This window comes from Crocodylus siamensis, chromosome 7 (genome assembly GCF_052110815.1).
Source record: "Crocodylus siamensis isolate JL-2025a chromosome 7, ASM5211081v1, whole genome shotgun sequence".
In the NCBI taxonomy this organism is placed as follows: domain Eukaryota; kingdom Metazoa; phylum Chordata; order Crocodylia; family Crocodylidae; genus Crocodylus; species Crocodylus siamensis.
The window spans coordinates 76,661,386-76,684,602 of NC_143401.1; the positions used below are offsets into that span (position 1 = coordinate 76,661,386).

General features: G+C 41.3%; 1 long non-coding RNA gene across 1 annotated transcript; it reads right to left on the reverse strand.

The window, feature by feature from the left end:
• Positions 1-409: 409 nt before the first annotated feature.
• Positions 410-17,847, reverse strand: LOC149859991 (uncharacterized). Its single transcript, XR_016443667.1, has 5 exons — positions 17,692-17,847; positions 15,175-15,280; positions 12,401-12,457; positions 12,051-12,113; positions 410-784 (listed from the first exon to the last, which is right to left on the reverse strand). It is a non-coding gene; the product is annotated as an uncharacterized LOC149859991 (long non-coding RNA).
• Positions 17,848-23,217: the final 5,370 nt, after the last annotated feature.

Sequence of the window (23,217 nt, forward strand, 5' to 3'; positions counted from 1 at the left end):
TGAAAAAAAAAAAAAAGGTGGAGGGCCAAAGAGCAAGCAATGGGAAAATGAATGTAGCATTCTCAGCAATTGCATTTATAAGCAGAATTGGTTTCACAGCTGTGATACTGGTCTCAAACACCAGATATCTGAGTGAAACTCTTGGGGCAAATCACTTAAATGTCTGTGCCTCACTGTCCCATCTTTTTTGATACTTCCTTTCTCCCACCCTTGTTTGTCCTATTTCCACAAGAAGCATTTCAGAGTAGAAAATCCCTCATGTATATAAACCAGGATTAGTGTAATGGGATCCAAAATCTTAAATAGGCTATCTGGGTATTACCGTAATAGAAACAATAGCCAAAAATAATAAACAAAGTAGCCGTCATTTGGGGAGAATTAGAAATCAAAAGGAGCATCAACAGGGACATTAGAAGAAGAGTACTCAGTAATGAGGTGGTAGTAAGAAATAGCCTAGAGACTGGAGACAAGGCATAGAGGTCTTGAATTTAAAAAAAAAAAAAAATCATGCCCAGACCACAGTCTGGGAGTCCAGAAGCGGAGTCAGAAGTGAGGAATCCACACAGCAGAGCACAAGCGATAGTGAAACCAGAGCAGGGCTGAGGGTGCTCAGTTCAGTCTGCAGGGCTTTTCAGAGGTTAGAATTCACTAGTATGTTTCAATAACATTTCTTTGTTCTGGGAAAACTCTTGGCACTGGATGTACATACCATTAACTGCACAAATACTGGCAGCAGCAGGACTACCAGCACTGAGCTTCTCACTCATTCTTCACACAATAGATTCTGTTGAAAACAAAGCAGAAACCAACTGGATTTGCACTAGCAGTTTGGGCTGTTATTTTTTTATTCTTCAGTGTGTATAAAACAGAATGAGAAATTAAGCTCACAAGCAAAATCCCCAGAACATTATTTAATTCTTCATGCAAGAATGTACTTCTGCCAGTTATAGATCTAGGGGGGAGGGGGAAAATCTACAAATCTTTATATATTAAGTCCTTTTGAAAACTAGAGAACCACATTTTCATTTGTCCCAGAATATATACACATATTTACACTCTGGTTTGAGATAGCTGGTTTTCTTTATGCACCTGAAAATTCAAATTTGAACGCACAGAACCAGACTACTCTAAGTTGCTTCTCAATGATCAAAAATCAGTGTTTTCAATTTATTTATTTTATTTCATGCTAGAATTTCTTCCTCTACTTAGGATAGGGTATAATTTGTGTGCAATGTCCTGGTATCTTGCTGTTAAATTTTCTTTTACCCAAGAGAAAAATGTTGCCTACACTGCTTATTTTGCACCCAAGATAAAAATTTGCACATGCCATTTTGAATGGAAAAGTTCAGAACAAAATCAAGCCTTAAGTTTTGTAAGTTCTCAACAAACAACTCATATTTTCAAACTAGACTTATTGGCTGTAAGCCCCTGGAGCTCCACCCAGACGCATTGAAAAGCAACCAAACACATTTATTTATGTGCTTTTTAGACACTGGACTTCACTCTTGAAACATAAGCGAGAAAGCAAGAAATCACAAAGGCATCTTTTTCCCCAGAAAAACAAACCTCTGTAAATCAAGTAGCTGTCTTCTGAAAGCCAGAGAATATGTGCAACATGCTAAGCACATGGATACCAAGAAAGTGGTTTCCCCTGAATGGTAACTAAGTGCAAACACTCTGCATTCCCTTTCCCATATGGTGCTTGAGCTGTTCAGGCAATGCAGGTAGCAGAAGGAGGCACTAAGACTGCAGCCTGACTTTAAAACACAAAGTATGGGAGAGTCCGCCTGTATGTAGCTCATCTCTACTTTTTGCAAACTGTGGAATACCAAAGCAGCAGCATCTGTAATCCAGAAAATCATTTGGCACAGTTTTCGATTTTAAAGTAAAGTACTTTTCAACATTTTTTCCAGCACCACATGGTGACTCTTGTCCTTCAGAGAGCCAAAGGCAAATACAGACATACTCAACATACATAGTCAAAGGGAGTGGTTTCCTAGCAACAATAATGATATGAAAGGAGCTGAAGTTTCCTTTCCAATCCCTTATGTGATATTAGAGCAATTTGTAACAAACAAGAACTGCGATAGAAGTATCTAAGAAAACTGGCTGTGCATCATTACCTAAATATATTAAATATATAAGCAAATCAGACATCAAATGTTGCTAGCACCAGAGTCACCCGGCACTACAAGTGCAGCATACGGTCCAGTGCAAAGTGAAGCAAGACTATTATTCATCCTCTAAATGATGTACTCTGAGTCAGTTGCTCCCCCTAAGGGCCATGCACTGCGCTCCACACCAAAGTCACAGAAGGCAAGAAAATGGTTTTCTGTGAAGGAACAGAAATCACCTTTGTCATTTTTCACTGCTTGTCCTCAGCTTACCACAACCACGTTGTCTGGATTAAGCTATAGGAAGTTCACTTTCATTAAACCCAAATTCTGGCAAGACATTTAGTATGTCATATCAATGTAACAGCTGGGTCCGGTGAAAATACAATATAGAACTGATCTTTTGCATAGCATCAACATGCTACCACCGCAGTATCACCATTGCTGATGTTGAACACCAGGGTGTGGGAATGAAATCTTACTGTAGGATCATGGCAAACAAGTAGCTCCACCCAGAGCCTAAGGTTAAGTACACATATTCAAAAAGCCAGAGCGTAATGCCTGTTCTTAGCCTAAGTCTGCAGCCTTTTCCCCAGGACCTCATGATCAAGCCTATCAAAAAGCAGTTGGTAGGTGTCAATGAATCAGAATGGACATCTGGGGCTGCTTTCCTCCCTGTCCTCCCATTGGCAGCCTTTCATCTCTCAGTAAAACAGGTGAATACCTTACAACATTCAGGCTCTTCAAAAACCAGAAGGAAGTCTCCAGCTTACTGTGAGAATTTTTTTTAAACTACTTTTACTCCGAGTAACCACCTCCTCCTTTCTGCTGACCCCCACAAAAAAGGAAGATGAAACACCAAAATATAAACTGGTGAAGTTATTTTGTTATGGGACAAACAAAAATTGCTTCATCAACAGCAGTCCATATCCTGATATCTCCAAGGAAGACAGACTATATTCTCCAGAAATGGGCCTATTTTGTACTGCCAGAAGAACCGTGCATTTGGCTGGTATGTGATAGTCCAAATTTTCGATATATATCCCAAACTTAACTCTGTGGTGCTAGCTGCAAATGAAGTAAAAAATGTCCATCATTTGTCTTTTCCAGAAACAGCTTTGTCAGTGGAGGCCTCTCAGCACTGGAATTTGCCAGCTATTGTTAGCTACCAAAGCCTAAGTCTGCTTATTAATAGAGCACAGTGCAAGACATCTGTTCGGCCTGGCTTTCTAACTGGAAGGGGATTTATTTTTGGCAAATGGTAATTTGGTGAGGAGTTGGGTTCATGATAGTCAAAGCATTTGGCCAGTTGTATTACTTAGTTCGAGTTTTTAATTTCTCTCAAATAATACTGAAGAGCACCTGAGCAATCATTCAAAGAGATATTACCAAAAAGGAACAAAATCAAATCAAAAGCAATTATCCAAGCAGTGTTGATGCTTTTGACAGACAATCCCCCACATGCTTTCTATGACTGTAGCCGAGAGTAAGGGATTATCAGAAATATTGTAGGGATGAGACCTGGCCAACTGCATTCTGCTTTGGCAGAGAAGGTTATTACTGTGCATACCACCCTTCACTATATATCACAAGGACAGAGCAGGCCAGGCCAGCTGGGCAGAGGACAAGGGGAAACTAAAATAAAAGCATTGCTAAACCAGATGGAAATCTTGAAAAAGATTCAGAATTTGCTAGATGATTTTTTTTTAAACCACAAAATGTGTTTCCCACATATACATCTTTAAAGTCATGGGGAAAAAAAATCTGTGCTACCCCAGCTATCACTGTTCATTAGCTGTTGAATTTTTAATGGTAACTATGGTATTTTTTAACGGAACTAATGTGAGTGCAGATGAAACCATACAATACAGCATATTCCCAGCACCCAAATAAATGCAACTTCAATGTATCGAACAGTCTTTGACATTAACATAAATCTAGTCAAGAAACCTAAATATTTACTTTAGCGAAGCTTTAACATTCATTATAAAGCAGGTGTACTGCAAACAACTCCGAATTAAGTTAAACTAAGTAGCTGTGCAGGCTAATGACTATGCTGACCAGCTTCAACACTGCATTAAGCCTACTTATTATTTATTATAAAATACTTGCACAGAGGGAGAGACCTAATTGTCTGATGAAGATCCCAACCCCTGTGGGTATCACAGCATACTATACCTGAAAGAGTCAGGGCTCATTAGCCTAATCACAAAGAATAATACTGGGAGCTGAGATGAGGAAAGCTACTGAATTTTGCTTCCTATGAGCACCGCAAACATACTAGCATGTTTTGTAGACTTTTTAACTGGCAGAAAATAGCCTCCCTACAATCTTCACTGCCTACACCAGCAACCCCAAGCTCAGCAGGGCCACAACTATTTAGGAACTCCTACAGTACCTGATTAATCATACCTATTCCTTTATCACACATGAAACAATACTGCTTGCTAAAGCAGCACCAGATGAGGGTAGCCAGCAGATGGGAGGGTGGGAGGGTTAAGGAGTGATCTTTTACTTTGTATTAATCTTCCACATATAGCCAGGGATGGTGGTGCTGAGAAACTCCTGCTGTATCACAGGCTATGTTGATTTGAAATATAGACAGACACATGCAGCATGCATTTCTTTGCTCCTGTAATTGCTTGGCATTACACTATGGGTGCATTTACATCTTACCCTATGGCAATGTAGAGAACACATGGGTCTGCACATGATTGGCAGCTACGTCACCATAGTGGTGCACTCCCCGGGTATAGTACACCGCTTTGGCAATGTAACCTCAAAATCTAAATGTGCACTGTACACACAGTGCAGTAACCGCCCATACTGTGCCGTGCTTTAATACTTCCAAAGTACTAAAGCATGGTGCTGTAGCAATGTCACCATGTGGCAACGTGTAGATGTGCCCTATAGGTTCAAAATGTATATACATGTGATAGGCCCATTAGTCTTACTTCAAGCCTGGGGAAACTCTTTGAGAAGATTATGAAGGAGCACATCTGTGATGGGCCAGCAGCAGGGATGATGCTGAAGGGCATCCAGCATTCTTTCATTAGGGGCAGGTCCTGTCAGACCAACCTGATTGCCTTCTACAATCAAGTCACAAAAGCATTGGATGCAGGTGTCGCGGTGGATGTAGTCTTTCTGAACTTCAGCAAGGCCTTTGATGCCTTCTCCCACCCGATTCTTATTAAAAAACAAATGACTGTGGCATTGATGCCTCCACAGTCAGATGGATTACAAATTGGCTGAAGGGTCGTACTCAGGGAGTGGTGGTGAATGGGTCTTTTTCGACCTGGAGGGAAGTTGGTAGTGGCGTCCCCCCGGGCTCGGTCCTTGGACCCTCGCTGTTCAATTTCTTTATTAGTGACTTGGGCCACAGGGTGAAAAGCCTGTTTAAATTTGCTGGTGATACCAAGATTTGGGGTGAGGTGGGCACGCTAGTGGAGAAGGACATATTACAGCAGGATCTGGACAGGTTACAGGGATGGGCTAACGAAAATAGGATGGGTTTCAATACTGACAAGTACAGGGTGTTGCACTTGGGCAGTAGGAACCAGCAGCACACTTATAAGCTGGGAAACTCCCTTCTCAAGAGCACAGTGACAGAAAGAGATCTTGGAGTCATTATTGACTCCAAGATGAACATGGGCCGACAATGAGAGAACACAGTCAGTAGGGCTAACCATACCTTGTCGTGCATCCACAGATGCATCTCAAGTAGGGCCAAGGAGGAGATCCTCCCACTCTATGCGACACTGGTCAGGCCGCAACTGGAGTACTGTGTTCAGTTCTGGGTGTCACACTTCAGGAGGGATGTGGACAGCATGGAGAGTGTCCAGAGGAGGGCCACCCGCATGATCCAGGACAGCAGGGCAGCCCCTACAATGAGACACTGTGGGACCTGAACCTGTTCAGCCTTCACAAGAGAAGGCTGAGGGGGGACCTGGTGGCTCACTAGGGGGGACCAGCAAGGTTTGGGAGAGACCTTGGTCCCCCTAGTGCCCCCCAGGGTAACAAGGAATAATGACCACAAGAAGTTAGAGAGTAGGTTTACACTAGACAACCGAAGGCACTACTTCACAGTCGAGGCAGCTAGGATATGGAACCAACTTCCAAGGGAAGTGGTGATGGCTCCTACCCTGGGGGGGTCTTTAAGAGAAGGCTTGACATCTACCTGGCTGGGGCCATTTGAGTCTAGTTTGCTCTCCTGCCGAGGGCAGGGGGTCGGACTTGATGATCTACAAGGTCCCTTCCAACCCTACAGCTATGAATCTATAAGATTTATACATGGATTTCTAATAATTCTATTTCCTTTGCATTATTTTTCTAACAACTCTTCCTCTTTTATCAGCCTGTTCCAATTTGTACGGACATTTCTCCACATCCCATTTCTATACGATTTGAAAAAAAAGCACTGTTAGTCCAAGCCAAATAGCATTTATCCACTGTTTTTAGAACGGTCAGCCAACTGACATAGGGGATAGGATACACAGCTCCAAAATTCATCTAGAAATAGCCAAACATAGGCTACATATACAGTAGCCTAACAACTACTGATTTAACTTTTTTACTACATTCCTGGATTGCTTTGCCTGATTCCAGGTCAGCCCATTCATTTTGGTGGGATACACAAAAGAAGAGCTTGTAGAGTATATACATTAAATCAGTCTTTAGCCACTTAACCCCAAGTCTTCCCAGATCATTTACTACTTTTATTACATTCTACGCTTACCTGTGATACTTTGTCTAGTCCAGCTTTATGTGGGTAAAAAGTGGGAGTGGGTCATTTTAAATAGACCAAATAATAGACTTGGAGGATAAGGTTACTATACAAAAGGATTTAGATGTACTGGAGAACTAAGGCACTAAACAACATAGTGAAATTTGACCAAGACAAATATAAGATGCTAATTATAGGGAAGAAAACAACTTTTCATAAATACAGAATGGGAGAGGGCTGCTTAAGAAGTATCATTGTTGGAACAGATCCGGAGGTTTTGCTCAATCAGAAACTCACCGTGGATCAGCAGTGAATGGCTGTCCACAAAAAATCAGATGCTGTTTTGGCATGCATTAACAGAAGTATAGTAGATTAGACACAGCAGGTGATAGTACCACTCTACCCAGCACTGGCTTGGCCTCCACTAGGGGCATGTCTAGACAAGTGCACTCATGCAGTACGTGGCACCGCAAACACATTTGCAGCACCACATACCTCACAGTCTGGTGTTCTTTGCAGTGCATGTGCACACTGCACCATTTTTATTATCTGCTTGGGCAGCATGCCCTGCTAAAAAGTGGAGCTAAGCCTTCTGGAGCCATGCTGTAGCTGCCAGTCAGGCTCTGCCTGGATGCTGCCAGGACCCCAGGTAAGTCTTCTGGGGCCACCACAGTGCTGGCTCTAGCCTCCCCTACTGTCCCCAGGGTACCTTGCCTTGCGCCAAAGCACGCATGGCACAGCCATTCCCAGGGTGGCAAGTAGCTGCGGTGCAAGGTGCACCGCTGCTAGTTGTCCCTGGGGAACCAAACATCCATGCACATCTGGATGTACCCTAATATGTGCAGTAACGTGCAGAAACTAAAAAAATTCGGTGCAACAAAGATGCCAAAAAGATTAGGATGCAAGCTTCTACAGAAAGTTTGAGGGAACAAGGTATGTTTAGAGGAATGTTAAACATTACAAAGATGAATGTGAAGTTTTAGTTTAATTGGAGTTAGTTCAGCCACTTCTATTTGCAACATCTTTTCATTCATTAAATACCTATCCTTTTCAGTCTGTGGAAAGAACAGTGAGATACTATATCAGTATAGCCCAGATGAAACAGGAAGAACTGATGGCGCTACTTTATCTTAATAAACGGTTCCAAAGATATTCCATTTCAAACAGAGAAGACCTGCTTTACTAGGAACATGTATTATGCAATACTATGTGGGTTTCAGGTACTTATATTGTATTTATAATATATCCAGGTTGAATATGTTTACTGTTACATAATTTCACAGCTTCTAGACCTGTGGTTACTACTGTCAATAATTTCTGGCTGATGAAACAGTTAACTCCTGTTTTTAAGATGGCATTACTTTTTACTTGTAATGGAGTTTGATTCCAAAATTCATGGTGTGAAAGCAGGGACTTGCAACATATTTGTAGTCACTGCCATGAGGTCATAAAAAGTAACAGGTTTTTACTTTCTGCTTGACCACATCGATTGGTCTCAACCCTCAACACTTTGCATCCATCAGTGGGTGCACGGCACCAAAAAGTAATGTGAGGAGAGTTATAGTTGCAACCCTCCCAAAATTGACAAAATTAGCCTAGACTCTCCTCACTATTAAATAATTCAGCAAGAAGAAACTCGCATCATACAAACTGTCTATTTCTTTGAACACAACTGTTGATCATAAAGCAATTTAGTTTTCTCTTGGGCGTGTCTCAGTACATGATATCATACAATCTCTGGGAGTATTCTATAATCGTCCTGTATTACAGTGGGGCAGGGCCTGAAGACCTCAGTCCATTTGGATGCTGGACTGGGACTGAGGAATCCTAGATTTTTTTCCTGACTCGGATCACTGACCTGCTGGGTCACCTAAGTTATTCAAAAAAATGACTATGGCCCCAGGTGTGAAGGATACAACTGGGATGGATATCTTTCCTAAGTGACAAGAATATCTTTAAAATATTTCCATAAATATCTGTCATTTTTCAGGAGATGCAGAAGGCTGAAAGCCATTAAGGAACATCTCCAGAAATGTGATTCAACTCCCTTTAAAATTAATGGAAATAATCTTATTGAGCTGACAAACATGGGATTGAATCCCAGGTGAGGGCAAGGAGCTCTCTTTGGCAATTAAAAAATCTGGACAGCACATTAAAATTACTACATTTTCATTTTCATGTGGGCCAAGAGATGTCTACATTGCAGTCAAAGATGCAGTTGCATAATGGTTACATATACCCAAGATAGCTTTAACTGTGTTAGCTTAGGTACCAATATCCTTGTTTACGGTAGCACAGGCATCCACTGTCAAGAACCTGTAGTCCTGAGCCAAATTGTGCAGCACATGGTGAAGTGGCTTTATTGCTCTCAAGCACCAAGCAACTAAGTTTTATGCTGGTTTGGGTAGGTTTGCCATGCTGCAACCACTCTTTCCCAGTCCAGGGAGAGCTACAATTAGAGGTGGGATTAATTTAGATTTCTGATTTCAGAAAAGCATCTTGTCTATCTAAAAAGGTGAAAGGTTATAAGTACTCCATAACCGTCATAGATTTTTATCTTGATTGGGCGCACACTGATTGGCTGTGAATGGGTGAGTAATGGATGACAATTGGTGTGGAATTGATCAGGGTACTGAAGTTCTTACATTCCTGAAATCTGAAATGTACAAGGACTGCAAGATCAAACTTTTGAAAAGTGTGACTAATTTGAAAAATGGTGATGCCTCCATTGCATCATGCTCTTTTGGCGTGAATTCCTACATAATCTACAAATACAACGATCATATGAAGTTAAGGCTAAAACTATCTATAGTATACCAGTCTTCCCATTTCTAGCTATTTGTACACCAGTGTTATATTATCAATGCAGTTTTTATTGGTGTCTACTCTGTTAAATGGCTTAAAGTGAAGCTTTAGCTTTAATGTTGAATGTTTTTGATTTTTAGGAGTGGCTGGCAAGCATTTAGGGGAGATAGCATATTTTTTAATATATATGCTTTCTAAGTGTGCAGCCATTATTCTGCTAGCAATGCTTCCTTGAGACAGAGCCAGTGTGACCTCACTAGAAGCTTATGTGCAAACTCAATATGCTGCTGTCCTTCCATTGAGAGTGGTTTGGCACTTAAAAAGTGGGAGCTAGCTAGCCAAATGTATCCCTAGCTACATACACAGCAACTATTGTTTTCTTTGACTTGCTCCAGAGCATTCCCTTGGGGCCCATCTTCTTGCCAAGAAACTCATGACATCACTTGTATTATTAATAATTACAGTATATTCACAGATGGATGGACAGATGGACTCTCTGTGACAGAGTTGTGTTTAAAGTCAGAAATACCACTCTCTTCTCTTCCCACACCCTCTCCCTATGAGGAATAAATTGGTAAAATGAGGAAAGACCAAGGCAGAGAAACAAACAATTATTCAAGTAATCTCCCTTGCCTAAGATGCTCAAAAATGCCTTGCTTCTTCACCCAGAGCTCACATTTCTCACCATGTGGCATTTCAGAGTTTCCACGTTTTTGAAGAAATACATTCTTGTTCTCCACACAACTGGTATATTCTTACTAAAGAACTGTTGCTGTGCACAAGTGATTCCAACTGGCCTCTTGATTATCGTTAATAAATTTTACAATGGTCAAAGGTATGCTCAGTGCTTTACAGAAGAAATATAAAGACACGGATCCTGCCCTGAAGAGCCGGCAACCTAATTTTAGATTGTACCTGAGGAGTGAGAACCTTCCAGAAAAAAGAGTAGAAGGGGTCAGAAAATGGAGTAGTAACTTCAAATAACATCATTATTCATGATCAGGGATCTCTGTAAATTGTGGAGGAAGTTCCCCTTGCAGTGGATCCTTTAATTTTTTTCATTTCACTGCTTGCCCTCCCCCCTCACCTCCAGATTGGTGGAGGGGCCCTGTCTGCTAGGCCATTTGCCACTTACCAGTGGGCAAGCAAAAACTGTGGTTTTGAAGATAGGGGGTCAGAGGACTAAAGATAGCCCAGTCCCGGTGTGGGGGAAAAGGACAACTCCAGGGCCAGAGTGAGAAGCTGTGCTTTTCCAACTTTGGGACGATACTGCAAATGTGTACACACATTCCCAGACCTGATCTACAGTCATATGATTCACTTCAAGCTGTGTGTTCATAGATAAGGTCCTGTGTGTACACATGTTCACTGCTACTGGGAATCACATCGGGAACACTATATAAGTAAGTTGGGGTTAGCATGTCTGTAAGAGGATTAGTGGGTTGGGGGTGGGGCTGGCATACCTGGTCTGCGGTGGGGGCTGACAAATCTATGGAGTGGAGGAGGTTGTCCATCTAGGGTTGCCCTAGTACACACATTCAGGTTAGATCAGGCTCTGGTTACATCAACTAAAGTTAGATCAGGACAGCCATTTTTTGCCCAATCTTACTGCCTGAATGTCTGTACAGATCAGAACTTAGATTGACCTAATTCTAATTAGGTGGATCTAAGTGTGAGATCTACAATGGATGAACTAAGAGCTGTACAGGCAGCCCTTTTTTGTCCCACCTAGCTTTCCAAACTTGTGTATGGTTTGGTGCAATGGTTTGATCTAACCCTTGTTAGATCAATTTAAGGGTAACATCTGTATGTACCTATAACATTTCTGGAGAGTTTTTAGTAAAGCAACAGTTGTATTCTGGATCAGAGTAAGGTAAATATTCTAAGACTAGGGACCATATGCTCTCACTGGTTTAATGCATAGCTGAGCATTTTTCTATTGGAAATGTTATTACAGATTAATGCATGATCCAGTGTTCTAGACTGTGTTCACCTGTAGTTTCCAAAGCCCACCACCTCCTTTCAGCAACAAGATACCTGCTCCTTTTTTAAAGTTGCAGTTAGTGTTTAAAAGTGAAAGGAAATCCCACTAAAAGTCTGTATTAAATACTATTATAAGGGTGTGAATGTGAATTTATGCATGCCTAAACTTAATATGCCTTAGCCTAAGAAGCATCAAGGCAATTTAGGCATGTGTCTACACATGAATGTCTTAAGGCACTTTAATGCAGCTCACCACGTGAATGCATTTGTAGCCTGTCCTGGGCAGCACCCTGGACAGTCTGCCACATGCACAGCCACACCTGGGCCTCTAGGTGGCAGGTGGGTGCCATGCTGGGAAAGTGGCTGGGATCAGTGTAAATAATGCATGCATTTATGATAAGGTAAAGCCCCAGAGGGGAACTCACCTGGGGATGAAGACCGGTGCTGGTGCAAGACCATGCCAAACTGAGGGAGCAGTGGATGCGGAGCTGCGGCAAGAGAAAGTGCCATGGCAGAAGAAAAAACTTCAAAGGAACAGCTGAGTTGGGAGAAGCCAGGATCGGCTCCCATGCCGGGGTGATCCCACTTTATGGCTGGCCTGCAGAACCAGAGATAAAAGCCCCAACAAGCAGGAAGCCCAGGGGACCAGAATCGGGTTCCCCTGCAGGCACTTGGCATCCCAGGGCAGAGCCACGCCTTGCAGAGAACAGATGGTGGCAGCCATTAAAGGGGGATGAGCGAGAGAATGTGAGTCCAGGATGGCACTATTACTTACAGGAAGGTGATCCTTCAATTCCAGATGTCTCCCACACAGACTGGGTGATCCCAGAACCTGCAGAGAGAAAAAGAAACAGTTGTCCATGCCACAGCAATGACAAGCTAAAAGGATTGAGATCAACACCGGGAAACCAGATAACCCAGGGACAGATAAAAGCTAAGTCGGTCCCTCTGAGGCCAGTGCTGAGTGAGCTGGACTGATGCCCATACACGTCTTACCACCTCAGATGGTCAAGCCATGTACCAAGACCATGACCCAAACTCAGAAGACTGGAATACGACACCATTGGTTGGTGCTAGGTGGTTGGGGAGGCGGAGCCCCAGAATGGGAAGATTGACAAAAGGATTGCAGGAGAGGACCAGGGAGGACAGGACATACATCTTCCTCCCTACTAAAAATATTTATTCAGCAAAGTCATGGCAGTCAAGAACCACTGAGGACCCTCTAGAACCTGTCTCGATTATTGAATATCCTTCCTGCAGACAATGGTGACACCCAACAGACCAGCACACACCAGGCACTCTGGTGAATGGCACAGTCACTTACAGCATTTCTGGCCCAGGAACACAGAGGAAGGCACGGGGCATGCCCAGGGGCCATGTGGTCTGTCAGCGGCATGTGCGGAGCTGGGTCCGCCAGACCACAGCCAAATGTGGCTTGGCTCCAAGTGAGCAGAGGGCATGCCCAAGCCCCCAAGCCATGTCTAGTGACTCGAGGTAGCTGCACCCAGCATTTGACCTGGCCATGGGGTACTCAGCTGCCTGCCAAGGCCAGGTGGCACATAGCAGCATAGCTGGGCAGTGCAGACCAGCAGCAGCATAGCTGGGCAATGCAGCAGCATAGCTGGGCAGTGCAACCCAGCACTGGCCAAAAGGGTGGGAGCCTCCAGTCCCCCTGGATGCAAGCTGCCTAGCCCTGGCCCCATCTCTAACCCCTTCCTGCCTCCCCAGAGTCAGTCCATAATTGAGTCTGCAGTGCCCTGTGCTACTGCCAGGTGCCATCAAGAAGCAGCAGCAGTGGGTGCTGTTCTCCAAGGTGGACAAGCTGGAGCAGCAGTTTTGGCAGCATCAATAGCTGTCAGTGTGCCAACCAACTTGGGTACACCAACTTGGCCACATCAACAGGTACCACTGCTGCCAGAACCGCCGCTTCAACTCCAGCATTTGCACCTTGAAGAACAGCCATTGCTGCTTCTTGGCAGTGCCCAGCAGCAGCATGGGGCCCCACAGGCTTGGCTCCAGCTCTCAGTCAACAAACACAGCATTAAGGTGCCTACACATCCCTTAAGGTGCCTAAATTTGCTTTATGCAGATATAAAATTTAGGCGTGATTAGCCTAAAATTGCCATTGTTAAGGCACATTAAATTGACATGTGTAGACATGCTCCAAGTGTTGAATAATAATAGCTATAGTAGTAACAGAATTTCAGTCCCATATAACTGCAGCAGGTTCTGTACAAACACTAACCAGGCAGATCTGTCATTGACCCTACCTTTCTGGCCTAAATGGCATGTTAATCCAATTCTAAGGAACTTCTGATAAAAAAAATTTGCTAAAACCATAACTTCTTTGTGCCATGGATAAATGCTCTGTGAAAGGGTGAAATCCACCTATGGAGAGGAAATCTACAAAGCCCATATGCCTCCTTGAGGCTTCATAAAGCCTTGTGCTGACTTTCTACACAATGGTAATTTTCACCCCAGGGGAGATTATTACAGAAAGCATGTGATGAAGTGGAATGCATCTTGGACTGTTCATTAATGAAAGCCAACTCCTGTAAATCTTAATAAGCTTATCAAAAAACAGTTTGATTCCTTCCCTTGACAGCCCCCTCCCCCAAACTTTTTTTTTTAAACTATTAGAGTCACCAAGGTCTCCCCCTATTTTTTAAAGCTTGAGTCACCTTGGTGTTTTGTTTTCTTTGTCTGTGGTTATCAGCTTTGTGACTGTCAGACTAGGAGAATCAAAATCATATTTTTTATAAAAGGCAGGCGACTTCAGATTTGACAAAGCTCTTTTTCTTAGTATCGATAAGCAATCATCATTTATCTTACAAATGGTTATTTGCCTCACAACACATTTGAGGATTTTGATTCTCAAATCCTCTGAGACTCCAAATAACAAAGGAAACCTCACCTGCTTTACTGATTTCAAAGTTAATAAGAGAAAAAAGACAGGACGGTCAAAAATATCTCAGAAAAATATTTTCTATAAATATTGTTCCAGATTGCTAGAATTTAAATCAGTGTGTGTGTGTTTATTATACACACACCGATTTAAATTCTAGCAATCTGAAACATATTTTTAAAAGCCAGTCTCTGTTAGTACTAGAAAAACATTTTTAAAAAGCAAATCATAAAACTTAATAAAATATTTTAGACCCACAAACACCCTGATCATAAAACAGTGGGGGCTAATCTTTTTGGCTGCCACAAATTAGCCCTGCATCCTACCTGAGTGCCATTCGAATCACTTTCTATGACCCAATCTGCTGCTCTGCTTTCTGCTCCCTGATCTATCTGCCACTATGCAGCTTGTCTTCACCCTGATCTGCTGCGTGCCACATACAGGCTGCCCATGCCACAGGCTGTCCACCCCGATATAAAACAATCACCTTTTGGCCAACACAGGAACTGAATAATAGACCTCAAAGGCTAAGTATGCTAAAGCTTGAGGTAAGGAGCCAAGAGTTGGAAGCTTGGAGCTGTAACATCCAATATCCTCCAAGGATCAGGCATGAAAGGAAATTATAACATATACCAGCAACTTACACAGGTATAGATTGCTTCACAGGTGTGGAAAACATGGAAAATTTCTATGCTATTTTGATGACTATCTGTGCCTCTGTTTGTCTTCTTGGCATGCTTCTGTATGATTCTGTGGAGTGAAATCAAAGGTTGTTATACATTTCATTTCCTGCTCCCTCTTCTTCTCATGATAAAAATGGGAACTCCAGAAAGCATACCAAGGATGTTCAACAGAACAATAGAAGAGCTATGAACTGAGAACATGGCCCAGCTAGGCTAGCATATTTAATTTTCCCCCAGCCCAAATTTTGGAAAAGTGTTAAGAGCTGTTGCCTGGCTAAGAAGCGGGAAGGATGAGTGGCCTGCAGCTGAAGACAAGCCTCCAACAGACTGAAACTGAGACTGTTATAAACAGTTTCAGCTTCTCCCAGCCCAAGTGCAGGGGTGTCTAAGATGAGGTGATTTTACACAAGCTTGCAAGGAAAAATGTAGTTTAAGATTAATGTATGTGGGGCTTTGGGTTTTTTAACCCATTTATCTGACTACTGTGTTCCTATTGTTTAATAAAAAAACCCAACTTTGCCTTGGAATGACTAAAGTGTGTTCCAGGACACGTTGTCTTTTTACAAAGCTATTAAGAAAGAAAAGCTTTTTATGAAGCCAAATCAAATTACCTGTTCTAAAGATGCCACAATAAGAAAAGGGGGTACTGGGTAGCAAAACTGTAAAGTTTCCTCTGGAGTGAAGATTTGGGCAGGGACCCATAGGAAGGGTGCACTCACAAGATATCTGACAGCAGGGAGAGGGACACACAATAATCAAGTCTAAAAGAAGCTAGAAATAACCATTCACAACTTCATATATAATCTGATTTCCTTCACCATCCACCTAATTCTTATATTTTTTTTTTTATATGAGGAAAAGGTATCACATCCTAGAACAGAAGGTTAGGGATTCCCAGTAGCCAAATTGTTTTCTGCTGGTGTATATGAGATCTTCAACATGGATGCGCAGAGAAACAGCTACTGATACACTTTAAAGTAGAACTTTCCAGGTATCACCGCGTGCATCTACATGTGCACTTTACTGCAGAGTAAAGTGATTAGCTCTGCTGTGAAGCATCACTGTCTTCATGTGCTCCGATATTAAGGTGCAGTAAACTAATTAACTCCATTGTGTAATAGTACTTTCAAGGACCTGTCTTACAGAGGAGTACTTTATTGCTCTGAAATGCACGTATAAACATTGACTGTGGGTGTAAATTGTACTGGTCAAGTCAGCCAGCTGGGGATCTGCTCTTCCCAACTCAAATTGCTGCTGTCCCAGGTGCAAGTGTAAATGCTGTGCCCTGGAGCAGTTTACTCTGGCTCAAACTGTTCTAGAGTTTATTACTTCACATTAATTACATGTGTAAATGCATCTACCATGGCACAAAACTTCATCCCATGGAGATCAGACCAAATTACTGTTGACTTTCATAGGACCAGGATTTGGTTTCAATTAGGCTAGAATTTCAACTAGCCCACAGCTGCAGATATTTGGGGCCAGATTCAGTTAGCAGAGAAGATGGAGACAATTTCAAAAGCATACAATTTCAGTTGTTCTCCGATTACAGCAAAATGAAATTTGGTCCATTTGTTAAAGGCCCTGCAGAGTTTGATACTTTCTCTTTAATCCCACACAAGACTTTAGGGCTAAGTACAGACAGTCAAAAAGCCCAAAGCAGAATTGATCAATCTATGCAGGTTTCTCTAAGATGCATAGGTTAGACCATTAATGAACTGAACTCACATTCACTCTTGGTTGGCCAAGGCACAAGCCTCCCAGCTCTGCCGGACTATGATCAGCCCAACCCTGCCCCTTTATCAGCCACAGGAGGACTTCCCCTTGCTGTGCAGACCCTGGCTGCGGGGGTCAGGGCCAGGGCCAAAGCTAGGGCCAGGGCCAGGGTGGGTGCCATTGTCCCCCTTGTCTGGTCCCCAAGCCACCGCCAGCCAGTCTGGAGAGCAGAGGCTTTGCTACTTCAGCTTTGTGACAGCCCTGGGGCAGGGATACCTGACAGCAGATGAGTTAGGGCAGAAGACAGCCCACCCACTTTAGCAGGGGGCCACAAAGCCTCCTGAGATGCTGGGGAACCTAATTTGTATCAGGAGGGGTTCTTGAACGGAAGTTCAATAGACCAGTCTAAACTAAGGAGATTAAATCTGATACTACATTCATTCAAGTATACCTAAGTCAGAATCTGCTATTTTGAAACCAGTCTATGTGCACAGAACTACTGTTCTGTTACAGGTTTAGACTGGTTTATGTGTAATCTCTGTCCCTAGCCCATGAGGTGTATGAAAATCAGAACTCTAGATCAGTCACACTAGAACAACAAGACTTGGGAAGCTGCCTCAAGTCTAGCATATTGACCTGAGATCGTCTTCAGATTTGTTAGAGCTCTTAAGATTCCCTTATTCAACAGTTCCTGGCCATTGAGGATGATTGTCTTCCATGATTGCCTTATTTATGAGTCTGAAGATGACTGACGATACCAACCCAGGATCAACAGACTGCTGCAACTGGAGCATGTGTTTCCATGCAGGGTGGGTGGCTCTGGATTCTTGATTGATAGCTCATTCTTGACTGATAGCTCATTCTTCAAAATGGCTTGTTCTCCAAAGCAAAGAGTCCATATGTTCTCGGGTTGAAATTAAATAATCTATATGCAGATTTAAATCAATGAAAGCAATTATCTGACTTTGAAGCCAATCTAGACAGTGTAAAATGAACCATTTGTATTCCCAAGTCAGTAATATCATAAAGATGATGATAATCCTCTAGACTCTGAAAGGAACCCAATCAGTTATAGTTAGGGCATTTGACTCTGCCTTTGATGAAAGAGCATTTACTGAAGAAGAACTATGATAACCTCCTGACTCTAGAAAAATGTTAAAATGTGGCTCAGCAAGAATTTCTGATTGTTTTACTTTAGCTTCTGTCTCCTGAGTTCAAAGCAGCAAAGCCTTTTAAAAGGCAGATGAATATATTTAGATTTTGGTGAGTGATCATAAGTTTCTAGTAAGCTTAGATATTCATCCCAATGGGGAAGAGATCACTGAGGGCAGCTGTAATTGGTCTAGGGCATTTTGATTATCTGTAGATTACCCATTTCTTGATGCAAAGTAGGACCTGTCAATTTGTTCCACAGGACTCAGGAGGAGTTTTAATTGGAAACTAGATATTATGATGAGGATTTCCAACAGCAGATCCACTACCACAATATCCAGTCAGAACCATGTAAAATGGACATTTTAATGCTCCTCTGTCTTGTTCTCCTTTGTGCCATTTATTTTCACACAAATTTAGATCCACAGTCTTAATAGCAAAGGTCAGGTCTACAGCACTAGAAAATAGCATCTAGCCTAAGTAGTACGGATAGATGGGATCAGAAAGGTGAGTGGAGGTTTAAAGACTAAAACTGCGAATCATATTTATATGCCATAATACTGGATACTTCAGTTTATTGCACGTTCGTCTTTGGCCAACTTTAGGAAAATGGCTGAACAGTAAGTTTCCAATATAACACACATCATTTTATCAACCTTATTTTTTATGATATTTTTAAATTACAATAAATTTGCTTTCTTCTGAATATTGAGATGCTTCAAAAGGTACCCAAAGGATGCAATTAGACCCTAGGGAAATATGCTATTATGTGCACATATCATGTTTTGCATAGGCTTTCCAGCATCTACATAATTTATGTTTTTCTGCATAATTTTCCCTTTTTATGTTTCCTATGCATTTGTGAGATAATGCAGAAGTCAGTTTCCAACCACCAAAAATACAGAAAGAACTTAAGTCAGTATTCTTACTTCACCCAATCTGCTTTACTTCCTGTGAAACCCTTGGAAAAGCCCCTTGAGAAATCCTTTCATATACACCAAACTTCAATGCACGAAAAAAAACCACGAAGGTTCAGGAAGCTTTCTGAAATTAAATAGAACCTTCTCCATTCTCATATTCATATGGGTATGCAGAAGTGTCTCTGATGAATAATGTTAAAATGTTAAAGCTTTTAAACTGTTTATAATCCTTTCTTTGGTTTTGAAATATACAAAAAATAATGCTCATAAACTTTCAAGTTTTTTTTAGTTTTTAGTGCAAGTTGCTTACTTACTTAGTTTGTCATTAATAAAAAACAGGAAGAGTCTTCAGTTGGGATATAGTTGAAGTTGACAGATACACTACTTTGACTGTTTAATTCTTCTTTAAACTACCGGGCAGTGGGACTGAAGTTTGATTTGTTTGTTGGGGTTTTAGTTAATACATAAGCAATGAAAATAATGAAGATCAGGGAAAATGTCCCATGTTGCTTTTATATCAACAATTCAAATCATCAGCACACCCACTGATTTTATGACAGTAGCGACACTTAGCGGCGAGGGCTGAACTACTTATGTTGCTGACTTTGTAAGACCTTCAGGCTTGAAATCTTGATGAGGTTCTTGAAATCAAAGTTTTGTCATTAACTTCCACAGGGAGAGGATTTCACCTTGTGAATTTTTCTGCTTTCTCGTTTATAAACCAAAAGGAAACCTGACTGAATTCAGATTTCTTTTCTTCTCTTACACAGGAAGAAATGGTAATTTGATTTAAAACCTAAAATACAGCACATGACGAATGATTGAATAAAGTCATCTAGTGTAGTACAATATGTTTTCAGTTTAATATTCATTACATCCTTTAACATGCATGTAGTCTGGAAACTATATTCTTCAGTGACAGGGTGATGGACTAGGTATATCAAACAGAACTTTTCTATCTCTCAATGTTGCCAACTCTGACAGTTTTATTGCAAGTCTCATAATATTTAGTATCTTTTGTATATCCCCAGCTCCTGGAATCACTAGATATTGTGAGAATCTCAATTTTCATTTTCTAAAAACAGAAGTTTTTATTCCTAATGATTGAAAAGACAGGACTTGAAAATAAGAACAATGAAAACCAGAAAGTAAAATACAAAACTCCCATATTATCATATTTTAAAATGTTACAGTCTTTAAGAATATTCTATAAATTTGGTGAGGATATGTTTTGTATGCCTCAGATTTCCTTCATGGCTTGACCTATAGATAATGGCTACTGTTACAAAATGTCTGTTTGGGTTTGAATTGCTTTGCTATTTGGGAAAATCCTGTTTTACAAGCCTAAGTATGAGAGCGAGAGAGAGAGAGAGGCTGAGTCAATATTTCACCCATTCTTCTCCAAAAAAGACAGTTCGATACAGAGAAGTGCGCTTTGAAGTAATCCTTACAAGCAAAATCTACTAAAAGTAAAAGCAAAAAGATGGGTTCCTTTGTCTCTTAACCACACTCAGGATTTCATGAAGAAATTCACTTTGTTAGAACTGGCTCTTGATTCTTTGCAAAGTCAGTCATGTACCAGCAAAGAGAGACTGCAAAATATCTCCTTGCCCTCCCCAAATATGGCAGATTTCAAATTCCCTCCCACCAAAAGGTTGGGGGGGACATCTCATGCGAATATATGAAAATATTTACATTGTGAAACCCACAGCATGAAGTAGCAGGAATAAAATAGTTTGGTAAAATTTAAAGAATAAAATTCTTTGTAGAATACATGAGAGAACACCTGCTGCTTTCCTTATTTTTTATTTATTATAATTAATATGTTCAAACTAAGCAGTATGCAGATATATAAAAACAAACAGCAGAAAAAATAATGAATACTTTTCATTAAAAAAGTTCATTTGAAGTTGAAAAATGCATGATTAATTAATCACAACAGAATCTCGTTACATAAAAGCCTATTGACATATGTTTTAAAATCATCTGTATAATATAGTATAACTAGCAAGGAGAAGTAGAGTCATATACAGGGAACATTAGAATATTCTGCCCATGGCTATAAAATACTGTGTCTTTTTCTTTAAACCACAAGTCCTAATCAAGAAGATGGGAATAGGTGGTATTTGATAGATGAAAGGTAACTTGCATTAACATGTAAACTATAGAAACACAGATAATGCTTTGAAGAGAACATTTTGGTTTTCTTCATTAGGTCTATTTCTTTGTTAAAGCTAACGTAGCACTCTCTTTCCATATTTTCACTCATGCGCACACACCCCGTAACTAAACGTGCACACATACAATTAGATAATCGTTCAGTATAATTAACTTACATTGAAAACAAAGTTCCTAATGATGTGAATTAGGACTGAGAGTACTGCAGAATTTGAATAAGATAAAATGAACTGAAGAGAAATGGAAAATGTTTATGAAATCCTAAATGCACCTACCCAAATTCTATCCTCAGCTCGGCTGCATTTTGTATAATAAATAAAGGTTAAATATCTAAAATGAGTCTTTCTAGGGGAGAAGCTAACAAATATAAAAGGAAATTTTAGGGCTATTGGTGGAACTGATCATCTGGAAGATGAGTCAAACAGATTAAACCTTTTTGGCTCCCACAATGCTTCTCTCTTTACTAAACATTTTCTAAGACTCAGTGCTTAATTAGGAGGCAGCAATTTCAAAAAACGCTTCTCCTCATGTCTTATGTAAAAAAATACCTGTTCTTCTAGAGTGCCTACTATCTCAAGACAATCTAAAACCACTTGGATTTAACTATTTGGCCTCACCTTTGTATCTTTGTAAGTCACGTATGCTTACAAAAGCCTCGGTTCCCTGGGTTTCTGATATTAATCTAGAAATACCAAGAGTCATACTTTGTAGCACACCTTCCAGCAGAATATAAAAACTAAAACTAAAAACATAAACACTTAATGGAATAAATGGTTTTAATTTCTTCATAAGCAGTGATGAGGTTCCCAGCAGAGTAGTCGTTATATAGGAGTGGGAACAGAATTGGGTTTAAAAAGGATGTCCTACATGCAAAACAAACAGCATGAGCAAGTAGCACATCTGATACCTCAATGAACATTTAAAGGTCCATTTGAGAAGGACCCAACAATTAGGGTCTGAATTGGAATTCAACCTTCGTGTTCTGATAAGCACAAGGAAAGGGTAGTACTTCTTCCATGCGCTTCCATTATAAAAAGAGAACCAAGACCTTAAAACCATGCCATGCAAAATCTCTCTGCTTCCTGGAAGGACCGGGGGAGTAGTACGTGCCAGGATCTGGGGTATTTAGAGCCACTCTCCCAAACCAGGCATGATGTAGCGCACACTTGCCAGCATTCTCAAAGCAAATCCAACCATTTTACAGAAATGTGAAAGCTGAATGATTCTTCATAAATTTAATTCCACCTGCTTCAGAGAAAGGGAGGCCACACAAAAAGAAGGGGTTGAAAGAAGCTCCCAACTGTTCTGTCACTCCCTACTTGCTGAACCCCTTTGCAAAGCTGCTTATTATCTTATTTTCCCCCTTCCCAGCATCAACATCCAAATCAAACACTGGTAAAAACCAACTTCACTGGGGAAAAAAACAACAACACAAAAACAAGTGGCTTCATTGTCAAAACTTCTAGCCCCGTTATATCAACTCACTGGGAGGCGGGGAAAAGAGAGAGATCCCAAACCAAACCTTATTGTAGCAATGAAAACTAAACACAACCAAACCCTCCAAATCCAAAAAGTAAGCACACAAATAAAACCCCATTCAAACTCACTGAGACCAAACACACACACCTCCATTAATTCCTTCAACCATCTACAAGCCAAAAAATTTACCCTATACAAATTCTTCACTTCTATCTTTGCCAACTACTGTCACCAAATTCATTGCATAGAAACCTCACCTGTAGCTCTCGGGGCAGGGTTCATCAGAACGACGGGAATTTTCTGCAGCCTACAGCTTGAGCGCAGAGAAAGTGTAAAAACGTTCTCACCTGCAGTGCAGCCGACCTGGGAGGAACTTGCTGGTCACCCTTCCCAGAGCTAATGAAGTGGGGCCAACAGAGCTGGAAGGATCTTACACAATTGCTCATCCTCTTCACTCCCGGCCTCCCAGTAGCAGTTGAAGAACCAGTAGACACAGCTGCACCCAACCAGGCTCTCAGCACAGTGTTTGTAACCCATCCCTTGAGAAACAAGGGCCATA